Below are 6,756 nucleotides of genomic sequence, written 5' to 3'. Positions count from 1 at the left end.
TTGTGGAAATCAAGGTAGGTCTGCATTTATTCAAAAAGGTCAGGTATTTAGCATTTAAGTACGTTTACCTCTATGAAATGATTAAAAAAGTTTTATGAAAAACAACATTTATTTTCTTCCCCAAAATCACACCATTTAGCCAATGCCTAAAACAAAGATCAATTTGCATCAGCTTTAACGCACTATAAAAGAACAACAAATAAGTGAAATCATGTTCAAATGGTTGATAATCAAAAGATTATTTGATTCAGATAATTGACTTTATGTAAAGCAACAAAGAAATACAGACTTTTCTGACTCACAGTGCCTCAATCTTTTTAAATGTGGTTTACTCATGATTAAAATTGTTATATAAAATACATGACATTTCTCTTCAATTGTGACTTTATAATAATGTATGTTGAATAATAATGTTTTAGGTTAAAATGCAGTAATTTATTGTTAGTAAATAATGTAGGTTCCCCATTTTATAAAAAACAACAACTGCTTCATAGAGGATAGATATACTAGCTTTAAGTTGTTATTCTACTTGAACAGAGATGGTAAGCTTTTGATTAAGGACTCACTTGATTATTACAATCCTCTTGAACTACAAAGAGCATTCAAGTTATAATGAAGTCTTTGGCTTTAGGAATTTGTTTTTGCTAGTAAGATGTTTCAGGAGCTCTGGCATAGGAAAACTAAGAATTTTCAAAAAGTGTCATTGGTTTATACAATTTTACAGCTTTTGGTCAATAATGAATACTATTTCTTGTTAGTATTTAAGAAGATGGGTAGTTATATCATTTTTCTTTAATGAAGTTATTATAACCTAAATTTCAAAATAATGATTTTTCAAAATGTCCACACTTTTAATGGTATGTCATTTGCTCCAAATATTAATATCTTAGCCAGCCAAATACCTTATTCTGAGTTCTTGGTATATAAAGAATGTGTTAAAAATACTTCAATATATTTACCAAAACATCTCGGATAGATTTGATTATTTTTTGGTATTTCAGTATTTTGTCTATTTTAGGAGATAAATGTTGAAAAGGGCTCTGATTAGAGGAAACCCATAGACTTGTATGTAGTGAGACCAATCATGCTGACATTGTATTATAAAATAAACTATTAACTTTAGGATTTAAAACATAAAAAAGAATTGTAATTTTAAACAAATATCAACTGGATACAAATTAACTTATATTGCATTTTTAAAAAGAAAATGAAGTGAACTTTTTTGAATCTAGAAAAATATTTCAAAATATCTTAGGATGAAAAATAAAAACCTCCAGTCAGTTATGTATAGGATGAATATATTTTGTGGATTTCAAGTTCCTAGTTTAAAAAAAAAAAAAGTGCTAATAAATTTACCACTCAGCAGACACAACTCTTAAAAAAATCTTTAACATTTTTGTCTTACATCAAGGTGATGGTTCTGAGGAGCAAGGGTGTTTATACACAGCAGATAGAGGATAGATGCAATCATCAGGACTTTTTGCATTCAAACTACCTATTATATAAAAAATTCAGAAGGTCACATATTCAATTAGCTAGTTTTAATTAGAATATCTTATCATTTTGCCAGTAGAGGGAAAACTTTGAGGTTGAACTGTAAAGTTTGACTTTATGAATTCTAAAAAATGTTACTTCTACACACATTGCAAAGGCTTAATCTAAATTAAAGAATTTTACAAAATTCATTTTTTTTTAAGTTCATGGAACTGATTTTTAAACATTCTAGCAGATAGCTAAACATAACCATTGTTCATTGTTTTAAGAAATGCTTATCATTTTAACGCTTTAAATAATCACCAATGTAATTTCTGAACATAAAAATACTTTTAAAAAATAAAATATTTTCTTAAAACGTTTTAAAAAGTCTTCTTGTAATCTGTCCCTTTTAGGAACTACTTCATTTAAGATAATTAATTGAATAGCTTTAAAAAAAATTATACCCATTGTTTCTTTTAGTTGGCATCTCAATTTGTTTTTATTTTACACATTAATTTTGTTTATTATAAAATAGTTTTTCTCTACATATTAAAGATAATTGAAGATTTTGTAGATGATAATAATTGAATTTTTTAAATTTCTGAATAGAATTCTAAATACTAATAGATCCAGTTATCATCCATATGCTAAAAAGTATCTCCTGTGCAAAACGGAATCTGTTACTCATTAGTTTTCCTGTGCATTTCTTCATTGTGAACAGTGTCAGGTATTCTAAGTATGTAGTTTGGACAAAAGGAAAAAGATGCTGTAAGAAGGTAAAGCACTGGAGCACCAGTCTTCAAAGAGCCACAGCATCACCGAGTCAGAGAGCTCAGCCAGCCAGCTGGGCACCTCATTCTGAGGCCTTGACTTTGCTTAGAGGTTGATGACAAGATTATCTCTGTTGTGCATTTTCCTATTTTGTGGGTTTGTTGTATCTTGAGTATTGTTTGCAAATTAATATTATCATTGATGGTTCTCTTATAGCGATAGCCAAAGATATATACTAATTAAATTAGCAATGGAGTGACATGTAGAATGTAATGATACTACAAAAACATGTTCCTACAGTATGCTGGAAATATTGCCCCCATATCTTTATTACACCAAATATTACTGATGGAAACTTTTTGGATATTTTCTTTCTTTTTCATTCCTACTTATATCACATTTTATTCCAACATGAAATTATGAACAGAAAAATGTCCACCAATTTTTAAATGTTAAGCATAGCATTATATCCAAGAGTATAAAATTGATAATAAAAGTACAGGTACAAAATCCCTATTTTTTGGGTTATAGATTATAACATTACATTGAAATTACATATTCTATGTCCATACTGATTCTAGTTTTGAATTGAGAGTTAATTATTTTTGCTAACTATAAGAATGCTGTCACCTATAGTCAAAGCGTAAGAATATAACTAAGCTCATCACACCTCTTTTTATATCACTTAAAATGTTTGAGAGCCCAGCCAGCATGGCTCAGTGGTTGAGCATCAACCTATGAACCAGGAGGTCACAGTTCGATTCCTGGTCAGGGCACATGCCCGGGTTGCAGGCTTGATCCCCAGTGTGGGGTTTGTAGAAGGCAGCTGATCAATGATTCTCTCTCAGCATTGATGCTTCTATCTCTCTCTCCCTCTCCCTTCCTCTCTGAAATCAATAAAAATATATTTAAAAAATGTTTCAGAAAAGTAAATGTTACAGTTATAATGTTAATTATAATTTCTTCTCCATAGCACAAGCTTTATTTCCATTAAGACTTAAGTATATTTCAAAAGTTGAACTTTTAAAATTAATTTTTTGCAAGATTTTTAATACAAAAGTAGATAAAAAATTTTTCTCAAGTATTATTAGAAAAGGTAGTTTTACAAGTTTTACAAATGATTTCCCAGCATGTGATGATGTTATAAAACTGATATTTGTATTATCTTCTGCCAATATGCAGAGTGCATTTTTATTTAATTCTCACAATATTATAAGTTGTAGGTATTAATTTTATTCCTAATATAAAACAGCTGAATCTCAAACCACTAAGATAAAGTTAATAAATTGAGGATTTATCTCATTTTACTGAGAACAGAAAGATTTCAAATGTAAAGAATTATAAGAAAATGCATTAGAATATTTTTAAATAGTAAGCAACTTTGATTCAAGTTCAGTTTTTGTTTCTAAAAAGCTTAAAAAGTGTGAAACTTTCAGAATTACAGCTATCATATAAAGCAAAATACACTAGTAAACATGTTTTCATTTAAATTGTACCTTTTAGGCCTGTCACAGTACGTGTTGCCTCCTTAGAAATGCCTTGAAAAATGGAGAAATTAAGTCATAGCCCTATGAGTGCTAAAACATTTTATGGGAATAACATGTTCAAGCAATTGAAATGGCATGATAGGCATAAATGAAATTACTTGAGATAAATTTGTATTGCCTCATCTGCCCAATGCATGATTAGTTATGTAGCCCTAGAAAATTTTCATTTTATTTCATTTTGAGTGTCCACAAGATACAATGTACTACATAGTTTCAAAGCAGTATCTAAGTGCTATGGTTGGTCAGCTTTGTCCTTGAGAAGTTAATAATAAAAGATTTGCCACTTAATAACACAGGTTTTCTCAAATTATCAAGGAATACACTTGCTATAGAAAAATTAAATGATGAAAAGTTTGATAACATTTTCATGGAGAGTTTAACTTCTAAAACTGTGTGAGGGGGAGGTGAATAATACATATTCGGAGCATATTTAAAGTGTTTTAAGAAATGTGCTCTTTCAAACCAAGAGAAAATAAATCCACAACAATTTTAGATAATGTAAGTAACATATATTTGGAAAAATAACTGATCTCATATGGAAGTTATCTAATATGGTATGTCAGTTTATTTTAAGATACATGAGGGTATCAGTACATTGTTTCTTGACAATTTTGTTGGGAATCTAAATTTTCAAGTTTTCATTCATAAGGAATATTTAGTTATATTTTTAAATTTTATTAAATTCTTAAGTGTACTACATTACAAAGATTCGTGTATAAGATAATTATCAAAAAAATTAGTGTTTTTATAAATTTAAAAGGCTATGTGTTATAAGAAGTTCAAAATGACATTTTTTGAGAGGCTAGTTTTTAAATATGATTAAGATCTAAAGGAAAATTTTTAAAATTCTGTAATAATAACTCTTCAGCTATAATTTCTTGTCCTTCATCTTTATGCGAACAATCTCCATATTTGGTATGATCTGATCATTTATATATAGTTCATAGGTGTTTTTTTTTCAGTCTTCTTAATTCTCAAATGCACTCTTTATATGCTTTATCTTTTCTTATTTACTTGATTACTAACATAGTTGGGAGATTGACTCTGTCATATCCAGTTTGGTCATCACATTTAAATAATCCAGCGGTATTCTTTGTGGAATAATGATAACACTTAAAATGTCAAGTCCTAGAAGTTCAATTATTTTAATGCAATTACTCTCATCACACATTCCTAATACTGTTTCTTTTTTAATTTCAAAGAAATGTATTAAAGGCATAAAAACTCGTGGTATTTCCTAACCCATCAAATTACACTATTTCCGACTGGAAATCAGCCTTTGCATATTCACTATTAATGACATATTTATTTTTTTTTTCAGGAAAAGCAAAGGCATATAATCAATGAAAATAATCTTTATAAGATATCCTGTTTTCCTTACATTTTAGAGTGACAGCAAAAAGCTAGGACTAGCATGGCCATTTCATAGTAGGAGAATGAATCTTCTCTAAAATAATAATTATCAATCAATAGTATGTCCGAACAGGAAAATTATACAACTATTTCAATCTAAAATGTTTAAAAATTCTTGCCTGCATCTTGCTCTCCACATAAAGAAACATACAAATAATTTGATTTTAACTAGATTTTCTGATTTTTAGTCTACCCTAAAGCAAAATCTAGGCAAGAAATCTTAAGACAAATTCATAAACTATTTTGAACCAGAGCCAAGTAAAATTTGTGAATACTCGACAAACTATATGAGCATGAAGGAACCTAAGATAAAGACCTGTATTTGAACAACGCAAACCTCGTAGAATGCCTACATAAAATACAAACATAAAAGAGTCATCTGATAAATGTCTTCCAATACCCACATATTTATTCCAGTTTCTTCTGGGTGATCCCGTGAACATATCACAATAGATTTTTTCTTATTGAATAGTCAATAGAATTCCTCCTATTGACTAAAAACAAACCACAGCAACTCCCAAAATTAATGAAAGACTAGGAAAAAAATGATTACATAAAGATGTGGGTTTTAATCCTGGCTTATTAAATTAAAATTCTAATTATAGGCACCAGAAAATGTTTATGAACATTTAAGGAAAAGAATTTTAAAATACATTGTCCTGTGCCCAGGAACTTCAATGAATAAATGAAAAAAGAAAACTATTAATACTCTAAAAGTTTATGATGGCAAAACTTGCAATTAATGAAACCTGCTGATTTTAAATAATATTGGCGACTATGACTTTGAGACAAATTCAGTGAACTGACAAGTTTATCAGATTGCTCATTAGCTAGTCTCATTTCAATTTAAATCTTCCATAAGCCCCTCCCAAATGATCTGCTGCTGCTTTATCATGTAAAGTATAAAAATAAAATGAAGGTCTGAAAATCCATTAATGGTATTATAGTGAGTATTAATAAAATATGACTAATGTTATCTTACCAATTTTTTTTTGTGTGTAGTGCTTGGTGTTGCATAGTTCAAATAAATACTTTTAATTTATCTTTAGTAAAATTATTATGTCATTAAATCAAAAACACCATAAGCCTTTATATTTAACAGGTCTAGTGCACATACTTTATTGAAAATAAAGGGAAATTGGACTTGAATTTTCTTTATATATTTTTTATTCATTTCAGAGAGGAAGGGAGAGGGAGAGAGAGATAGAAACATCAATGATGAGAGAGAATCATTAATCAGCTGCCTCCTGTACACCGCACACCGAGGATCGAGCCCGCAACCTGGGCATGTGCCCTGACCAGGAATTGAACGGTAACTTCCTGGTTCATAGGTCAATGCTCAACCACTGAACCACACTGGTGGGCAGATTTGAAGTTTTTAAAGGTAATAAGTATTTGCTTCTAGAAAGAACTCTTGAAAGCTAATGGAAATTTTAGAGGGATGTCTATATGTCTTAATGGAAGAATTATAGAATGCATATAAATATTCAGGTCATTAAAAGATTGCAATGATCAAAGATAAGTTTGCACAATAAGGAGTATGCGAGGG

This window comes from Myotis yumanensis, unplaced genomic scaffold, assembly GCF_028538775.1.
Source record: "Myotis yumanensis isolate MYYU_CA2020_CCGP unplaced genomic scaffold, mMyoYum1.0.hap1 SCAF_1, whole genome shotgun sequence".
NCBI lineage: Eukaryota > Metazoa > Chordata > Mammalia > Chiroptera > Vespertilionidae > Myotis > Myotis yumanensis.
Note: the sequence above shows the minus strand (reverse complement) of the source record.